At 34.5% G+C, this 9,604-nt stretch overlaps 1 pseudogene; it reads right to left on the bottom strand.

Annotated features, from left to right (window-relative positions):
• Positions 1-972: 972 nt before the first annotated feature.
• LOC113631399 (calcineurin B homologous protein 3 pseudogene) lies at positions 973-7,269 on the bottom strand (annotated as a pseudogene).
• Between the last annotated feature and the right edge of the window lie 2,335 nt (positions 7,270-9,604).

The raw sequence follows: 9,604 nt of genomic DNA, 5'->3' as shown, positions 1-9,604 counted from the left end.
ATCTGAAGGCATTTTTTTTTCTTTATCATAGATATAATTTGTAAATAATTTACCTGCCACATAGTAAACCAATTTAATTTACAAAATCTGATAGTATTATTTAAGATATGGGTTTTGCCATTGAAATAGACAGTCATAGTTCACAAGAGATTAACTCTTATGAAATATTATATCTCATTTAATTCTCTTTCTTGTAAAAGATCCTCTATGCTCAAGGCTTTCCTCCATAAAGTCATCAGGGGTCCAGGCTTGGTCTACCTTGATGCTAGTAACCCTCAATACCTAGCTTTCATCTTCTGGTTTGAAATGCTTATTCCAGGTGCTGCCATTTTATCCCCATTCCAGCTACAGAAGGAAGAAATATAAAGACATGGTTATTTGTGTTAAGGGTACTAGCTAGAAATTGTACATGTAACTTTTGCTCCTATGCTATGGAACAGAATTAGACACATGACCACACTCAGCTGCAGGTAATCTGGAGAAATGTAGTCTTTCCATGGGTAGCCAAGTACTCAACTAAAAATTCTATTAATATAGAAGAAAAAATATATTAGGGGACATATAGTAAACACTGCTATAGTCTACACTTTTCTTCTCTTAAATATCCATTTGTAACCTCCTTCTCATGCATCTGAATGTACTTGCCTTTTTTTCAGGGAATCAACCTCAATGCCCCATCCAGTTACTGTATCCTACTCAAAGTCTAGGATCTCTGGAAAATGTGCAGTCCTACTGGTTAGGTCTGAATTTGGCTTATCATGGCCCAGCATCCTCTAAACTAAAAGACAAATTATCTGTCTTCCTCTTGTCACCCACTCCATAGCCAACACTCATATCCAATATGTATATATAATAAGAACATATCAACAACAAATCTTACAAGAGCTGTAGCAAAAAGATGCCAGCTACTCCAGGCCACCCAGGGAGGCTGCCCCATTGCACGTGTAGTTTCTTCGGGGGGTAGGCAGTGGGTCAGTGACAAAAGGTGATGGTTTCCATGCTAAGGAAGGAGATGTGCATGTTGGTCTTGCTGTCTACCCCATGATCAGAGCTTCAAGGAGTCATCAAAGGTGATCTCTTCAGACACCTGATCAGGCTCTACCTGCCCCATGCAGATTCTGGCTGACTCTATCATCGCCCCCTCTGCATAGGAGTGAGTGGAATCATTCTCAGTGTGAGGGTTTCTGGAGAGAAGCTCCTCAACCACATTTTGATAGTCTTCCAGACTGATGCATCATTCCCTGTCTGAGTCATACACACAGAACAAAACTCTTAGCTTCTTTTCAGTGCACCTGCACCTGATCCTCCTCCATGGGTTGGAAGTAAGACATGGTAATCAGGAAGCTCTAGAATTAATCTCCTGGACCAGGCCACTGAGCCCCTTGCACATATTAATATTGTCAAAGAAGGCAGATTGCTATTTGGATTGTATTTGGTTGAGTTCCAGGCCTGGGACTTTGTTGAAGTTCTCCTTAGGAATGGTGGGCTGATCTCCACTCAGCTTCTTAAACCTCCACTAGAACTGCTGGATCTAGTCTGCTGAGAAGCCTTTCTTGTCCATAAGTTCCCACACATCCTCAGATTGGAGGAGGGAAGTGCCTATGGTGCTCCTGGCAGGGGCTGTGGGAAATGGCTTACTCACAGGGCTGGGACTGGCATTGGCTCTGCAGCATCTGGTTAGGCCTTGGGTCCAACATGGGTGAGGGTGTCAGGGATGGGTCTGAGCCACAGGTCAAGCAGCTTGGGAAAAGAAAAAAAAAATATATTCATCTAAATAGGAAAGAAAGAAGTAAAACTGTCCCTATTTGCAGATAACATAATATTATGCATTGAAAACCCTGAAGATTCCACCAAAACTCTATTAGAACTAATAAACAAATTGAGTAAAGTTGTAAGATACAAAATCAACATAAAAAAGCTGTTGTGTTTCTACACAATAACAAGACAATCAGAAAGATAAATTAATAAAACAATCTCATTTACAACTCTACCAAGAAAAAAAAGAAACTAGGTATACATTTATTGGAGGAAGTGATAGACCTGCACAATGAAAACTATAAGACATTGATGAAAGAAACTGGAGAATTATTATTGTTAAAATAACCATACTACTCAATGCACAGACTCTAAAAGCCAAAGCAATCTTGAGAAAGAACAAAGCTAGAGGCATCACACGTCCTGATTTCAAACTATATTACAAAGCTATAGTAATCAAAACAGTGTGGTATTAGCATAAAAACAGACACATAGATTAACGGAAAACAAGAGGAGCCTAGAAATAAATCCACTCATATATGGTTAAATAATTTATAGCCATGGGGCCAAGAACATGCAATGGTGAAAAAAAGTCTCTTCAATAAAAGGTGTTGGGAAAACTGGACAGCCACACACAAAAGAATAAAACATAACCCCTATTTTACATTATATATACAAATTACCTGAAAATGGATTAAAGACTTGAACATAAGACTTGAAACCATAAACCTTCTAGAAGAAAACATAGGTGGTAAGTTCCTTGACATTAGTCTTGGTAATGATTTTTTTTTAAAATTAACACCAAAAACAAAGGAAACAAAATCAAAAACAAACAAGTGAATAAGCAAGTGGGACTATGTAAAACGGGAAAGCTTCTGCACAGCAAAGGAAACCATCAAAAAGAAAAGCAACCTACCGAATAGGAGAAAATATTTACAAATCATCTATCTGATAAGAGATTAATATTCAAAATACATAAAGAACTCATACAACTTAATATCGAAAGAAAAACAAAACACCAAAAAACAATCTGATTAAAAAATGGGCAGAGGATCTGAATAAACATTTTTACAAATAAGACATATAGATATATGGCTAATAGGTACATGAAAATGTGCTCAGTATCACTAATTATCAGGGAAATACAAATCAAAGCCACATTGAGATACACCTCACCCCTGTTAGGATGACTATTATCAAAAAGGCAAGAAATAACAAGTGTTGGCAAGAATGTGGAGAAAAGGAAACTGTTGTGCACTGCTGGAGAAAACGTAAATTGGTTCAGTCACTATGGAAAACAGTATGGAGGTTCTTAAAAATTTAAAAATAAAAGTATCTTATAATCCAACAATTCCACTTCTGGTACTTATCTGAAGGAAACAAAAACATTAATTCAAAAAGATGCATGCACCCCGGTATTCATAGCAGGGTTATTCACAATGGCCAAGACATGGAAGCAGCCTAGGTGTCCATCAATGGATGAATAAAGAAATATATATGTGTGTGTGTGTGTGTATACATATGTGTGTGTGTGTGTGTGTGTGTGTGTGTGTGTGTATAATTCAGTAATAAAAAAGAGAAGGAAATCTTGCCATTTGTGACAATGTGGATGAACCTTGAGGGCATTATATTAAGTAATTTTAGTCAGAGAAAGACAAATACCATATGACCTCACTTACAAATGAAATCTGAAACAAACATACCAAAATAAAAAATAAAACTGAACTCACAGATATAGAGAACATATTGGTGGTTGCCTGAGGTAGAGGGTGGAGAGTAAGCAAAATGGTTGAAGGTGGTCAAAAGGTACAAACTTCCAGTTATAAAATCAATAAGTCCTGCGGATATAATGTACAGCATAGTGACAATAGCTAATAATACTGTACTGTATATTTGAAAGTTCCTAAGAGAGTTGTTCTCATCACAAGAAAAAATTCTGTAACTATGTAAAGTGATGGATTTCAACTAGATTTATTGTGATGATCATTTCACAATATGTGCGAATATCAAATTATTATTTGTACACTTGAAACTAATAAAATATTATACATCAATTATATCTCAATACAAAATTTGGGGGGTTGTGTAATGGGGCAACAAACAACCCCCCAAATTTCAGTAGCTTATCACAACACAAATTTATTTCTCTGTCATGGAGAGCCCAATTGAGATGTTCCTCGCCTAAAGCTTTCCTTCAAGCAGAGATGGAGACTTGGAGATTTGGGCTAATTTAATTTTGAGGGGCTGCCATCTTAAACAGATGGTCCTTGAGGTCACTATAGATCAAAAACAAACAAGCAAAGAAACAAACCAAATGCCGAAAACAAACAAATAAAAACATTCCCATGCAGAGTACTGAAGAACGGGAACACATAACAGTCTCTTTTTCAGATTATGTTAAGTCATTATTTCTGCTAAGTATTTCAGAGATCAAAGCCATAAATTATTTGAAAGCAGAGATATATGATAGCTATTCAATATAGGTAAATTCACCATTTTCCCTTGAAATATTAACATGAAAGATGCGACACTAAACCAGTCTCAATGATGCCCCATTTGTCAGGTTAGCTGCATTCAGTTGACAGTTGTCAGCTGATAAACTAAATCAGGATCCCAAATTTTTTGACACAACACAGATTTTATGAAGGTAAAAGTTAAAGAAGCAGGTTATAACCACAAATATTGATCAGAAAGTTACTTGATAATTTATGTAATAATATATTTTACATAACTATAAGAAATAGAAGCAGGTTACAAATGAAGTAGAAAAATAGTCCTATATTGAAACTTTGGAATAATTCATGCTTAAAAGGAAAATCTAAAAAACACTATTTTGGAATTACATTTTTATAAATTTTTATTTATATATACTGTTCTCCCTAAGAATTGAGACCTCCATACCTTTGTGTTAATAAGTCATTTTGCTTCCACTATCCTTTTAATATTTTAATATTTTATGGCAGCATGGTTAGGCCCCATCTCCTCAGAGAAGCAAAATAGTGTAGAATCTTAGAGCACTGATTCTCCAACTAGACCATCTCTTTCATATCTAGGCTCTACAATATCTTATCTTTGCAAATTTAGACATGTTATTTAGTCTCCCCTTGGATTGGGATGAAGTAACTACACAGCCCCAAACAATCCATTAACAATTATTCTCAGACCAGATAATTGGTACTGAATGACTCTTAGATGGACGAATTAGGCATGTTTCTTAGCTGTCTGTGCGTGAAAGGACTGATAATCTTTTAACAGCTTCAAGCAAACCCACAGCCATCAGAGTCCAGAGGCTGACTTCGGGGGACACGGATTTGGGAAATCCCAGGAGGAAATTTCTGGGAATTTTCTAGTGGAGAAGGAGGGAGGTCTCAGACTCTAGTTCCTCTCTCTTGCCCTCTTCCCTCTTGGGCTCAGTAGAAGCACTGGAGACCTTCTGCCAACTTCCTGAGCTCTGCCTGGAAATGGTCACCCAGCACTGGTTGGGGACAAGGGATAAACAGTGGTCACCAGCCACACGTAGGAGCCAGGGCCCGAAAGACAGGCAAGCTCTGGCCACGGGGGCCACTTCTTACCCTCCCAGCTCGCAAGGGGGTCACTCTTTCCTCTAATCTGTCAGTGCAGTACCTGTGCTCCTGTAGGTGGAAAGGTGAGTCCTCCACACATTCCTGGCTGGGGTCCTCCAGCCTGCTTTTTCTCTGCTGCTCCACCACACTCTGCACCTTTTCTTATTTTGGTGAATCCCCCTTCCTCGAATTAAAGTCTCTTCTTGCCCCTTTGGGGCTACATGAAAAAAAAAACTAAAAAGAAAATTACTCAAATTTCACAAATTATTACCTACACTTTAAAAAACTACACTTGTTTCCCTTAGGATTGTAGACACTTACATAAGAGTGGTAAATGTACTTTTTTTAACTCAAGCAATATTCAACTATCTGTTCAACTCCTAATCTTTGTGTATCAGGTGACATGTATTTTTTTTATCTAAGACCATCTGTTGACAAAAATTATTTTAATTAATTTGTTAACTTTAGAATGACATTTATTTTCAAATAATCTTGATATATTTTTTATGTCCTATACATTTTTTAAAAGTTTAAGACCATAATTTGATACTGAGGTAAAATGATGCATATAAGTTGCAGGGGTTTTTTGTACATTTTCTCTTACAGAAAAAACACATGTTGACAGAAAACTTCATTCATTTACTTATGAATTTATATTGATCTTTTGTGTTTTATATATAATAGGTAACATTTATTGAGGGCTTGCTATTTGTTATAAATGTTTTCAGCACTTTAATGGGCTACCTCATTTTATTTTATGACAATTTTATCTGGTAAAATATTATTCCCCTTTACTTGGGAAGTGAGGCCCAAGGTCATATAGTTATAAAACAGACCACACTCCCTCAGATGTTTCAGCCATGAATTATCTATGCTTACTGTAAGTCAGGAAAACCTAGGTAACTATTTCCTGCCCCATAGTACAGAAGAAAGTGGCAGAGGTTTAGAGTGTGGCATTGTAATGCCTTACAGTTTAATTTTCTAACACAACTCTAAGTTTCTCCAAAGAGTTGTCCAGCTGCATAAAATTCCCACTTGAACTTTCCTCAGGGAAGCTAATATGAGTGCTCTGTCTACATGGCTGTTTGTGTATGGCCCTGAGCTTTCTTGTACATCAGACTTTTAGGAACAGCTGAAAAAATCAGGAGACAACTGGGATCCTTTGATAGGTGCTGATGATGAGAGAACCACTGCTAGAAGAGGCCATTACTCTTCGCAGAAGCCCTACTGGGAACTGCAGAAGGCCTCTAGGAGTGAATACCAACAAGACTTAAGACCAGAAATAACTGCCACGTATGTAAGTGGGATGTACTATGGCTCTGATAATGTAAGGAGCAGACTTTATTTCTTCAGTCTCTTCTGTTTCCAAACTGTAGGAATGGATCTGATATTAGATGCTGAGAACTTAGCTCTAATAAACGTAGTCTTTTAATGTGTTCTCATTTAAATACCTTTTCACCCCATGATGGTGTATGCTGGGAGAGGGAACATGCTGGATGAATAGAAAAATGGGAGTGGCAAATCAGCAAACTGGAAAATCTGTTTTTGTTTTTTTTTAATTGTCTTACCTCAAAGTGAGGCCAGTCCTACTACTATATCTCCTCTTTCAAAATTAATATATGATACTGATCCTCACAGTATTATAATATATCAAGTGCAATTTATGAAAAGATGATAGAATGTCTTCTTTAGACTATTCATGTCATTTTATTTATTTATTTCATATGACATTCTTCATGTTTCACCTTATTAGATAAACTTTAATCTAGTAGGTAATGAAAAACATTACCTACCACGGAAATTTGATCTGATATGTTGGGAAGAACATTGAATATTGATTGGGAGATTAGTCATAGTAATTTGAATCTTAAAGTAGTGTAAAATATTTTTACATTATATTCATTTATTCATAAACTATACATTTATTGAGCACTTACTCTGTACCAGGCATTTTGGTAGATGATAACCAAAAGAAGAAATGTTTCTGCCCTCAAAGAGCTTGCAGTTTATTAGAAAAAGCATGTTTAAACAGTTTCAGAATAATAAAGTTAATACTAAAATAGAAATACTGTATGTACTAGACAGGTACCTAAATGAGAGAACACTCAATTCTTCCCTGGAGAGGAAAGGCTCAGAAAAATAATGCAGGGATGATGCAATACAACATATGATTTAAAATGCCAACTTTAAAAATTAGTTTATTTGTGTGGGTTTGTCCTTTAAAATATGAGAGATGTAAAGAAAATAGATCTATAAACCAAATATGATTAAAAATATCCAAAGTTCTTCTTGTGAGAGTATCTAAATCATGGTACTGAATTTAATTAAATAAGAAAATATGTTCAATTTGAAGGGCTAATCTGTGCAACTTCATAAGGTTTAAAAATTTTTAGGCATGATGGAAAGCTGTTTCATAATGGAGGAAAGTGGGAAAAAACTTTATTGATGTTATTCCATTGACTTTTGATTTTCCATCAATTTTGTTAATGTATTAGCATTTAGTCCTATTTTTGCTCCTTTAATTTTTTTTCTTTTAGTTGTTTAAAAATGTTTTTCTATTTGATTTATTTACAGAATTTTGAGTATGTTAAACTTAAATACTATTTTCTGTATTTATCCTGTTTTAATTTTATAGAGATTCTTGACTATGTAGGCTAACATCACAAACAGTTTTTGCAAGTTCTTAACCATTATTTCTTGCCATAAAATTTCTGTTCTTTTTGTTTCTCTTTTCCTTCTAGGATTCCATTTACATGTATGTTTAACATTTTCACTGGTTCCCTTATTTATTTATTTTTATCCCGTTTTCCATTGTTTTGCCTCTCTGTGCTTCAGTCAACAATTTTCTTAGTATTTTCCAGTGCATTATTTTCTAGTTAACTAATCTTTTCTCCAGCTGTGTCTAATATGTTTTGAAACTCATGTATGGAATTGAGTGTGATGCTCCTTTCAGCTTCTAAAAATGTGTTGAAATCTCTTTGCCCACTGATAATATAGATCTTGTCCTCTTTATGTATGTTTTACTTAAATAAAATTTTATTAAAGTTTAAGTTCTATGATGACTCTTTTCCTTATGAAAAAGTATCCATTCATCACTGAAATAAATAGTAGTATGTATCTAAGGCTTTAGAATTATATTTTCATAAGTGACTTGGGGAACTGTGTTCAATAATATAGACAGCATCTCTGCATTCATTTGCATTTCTAAACTTTCCATTGTCTTTATTTCAATAGTCAGAAGTTTCATTTAACATCAAAAGTTACATTGGAAATTGCTGAATAAATTTTAAAATCCTTTGTATTCTGTTTTATATTGTTGATACCTAATAGGGAAAATATTCTTAATAAATTTTAGTGTTATCTGGTAGTATAATGTAGGGAAGTACTACTTTATGTATGAAATTAGGAAGCCTAATAATGTATATAAACAACACTCAATACTCAATAGGTTTTAAATAATAACTTGAATAGATATGTCCCATTTACTTTTAAGATTTCTTTCTTTACATTTTGATATATATGCATTGCATATATGCATAGCCAATACATATATAATGGATAGATAGATAGATAGATAGACAGATAGTTGGATATAGATATACAGATATAGATATATAGAGAGATATAATGTTGATGGATAATGGGACCCCCGGAAAAACTTTTTACTTTCTATTCTCTTAATAAAGAGAATTTGCTATCATTGACTTATGCACTATTGTTCTGATTCAACAAAACTCTTTCCCACAATTTTATCCTATGAATTTATTTCAACTGGTCTCCAATTTGAAGAGTACATTTGAAATAACAGGGTAAAAATAAAATAAAATTTATTAATTAAAACAAAATGTATAACTTTGCATTCCAATTCCCATTCTAATTCCATATAGTGATAGTAAAATAAAACCTAATTAAGATTGAAATCACATTCTCCCTCTCCATTTACCACATTTGGGTAAAAATTGTGTGGATTAGTCTGTTGTATTTACTCTACATTGCTCCAAAACTCCAAGAAATTCTCTCTGGAAGGTGATTCAGAACTGAACATGTTTCTAATTAAAAAAAAAAAAAAATCTAAGAAGTTTTTTTTTGTGTGTGTGCCTTACTAATTTTTAGGTGCTATAGAAAAATATGTCACTTCTCTTCCCACCACAAAGAACTTACAGTATAATTATGGAAATAAGACTAAGAATGACAACAAAGTCAGGTAACTAATTCCAATAGAATTAGGTTCTAATCATTTTCATTGTGTTTTAATTGTACTTCGATACCGGAAGAGAAAAAGAGTA

Source organism: Aethalodelphis obliquidens, unplaced genomic scaffold (assembly GCF_003676395.1).
Source record: "Aethalodelphis obliquidens isolate GAN/ISIS:26980383/991018 unplaced genomic scaffold, ASM367639v1 scaffold33, whole genome shotgun sequence".
Lineage (NCBI taxonomy): Eukaryota > Metazoa > Chordata > Mammalia > Artiodactyla > Delphinidae > Aethalodelphis > Aethalodelphis obliquidens.
The sequence above is the reverse complement of the archived record's forward strand: the minus strand, read 5'-3'. Positions and strand labels throughout refer to the sequence as shown.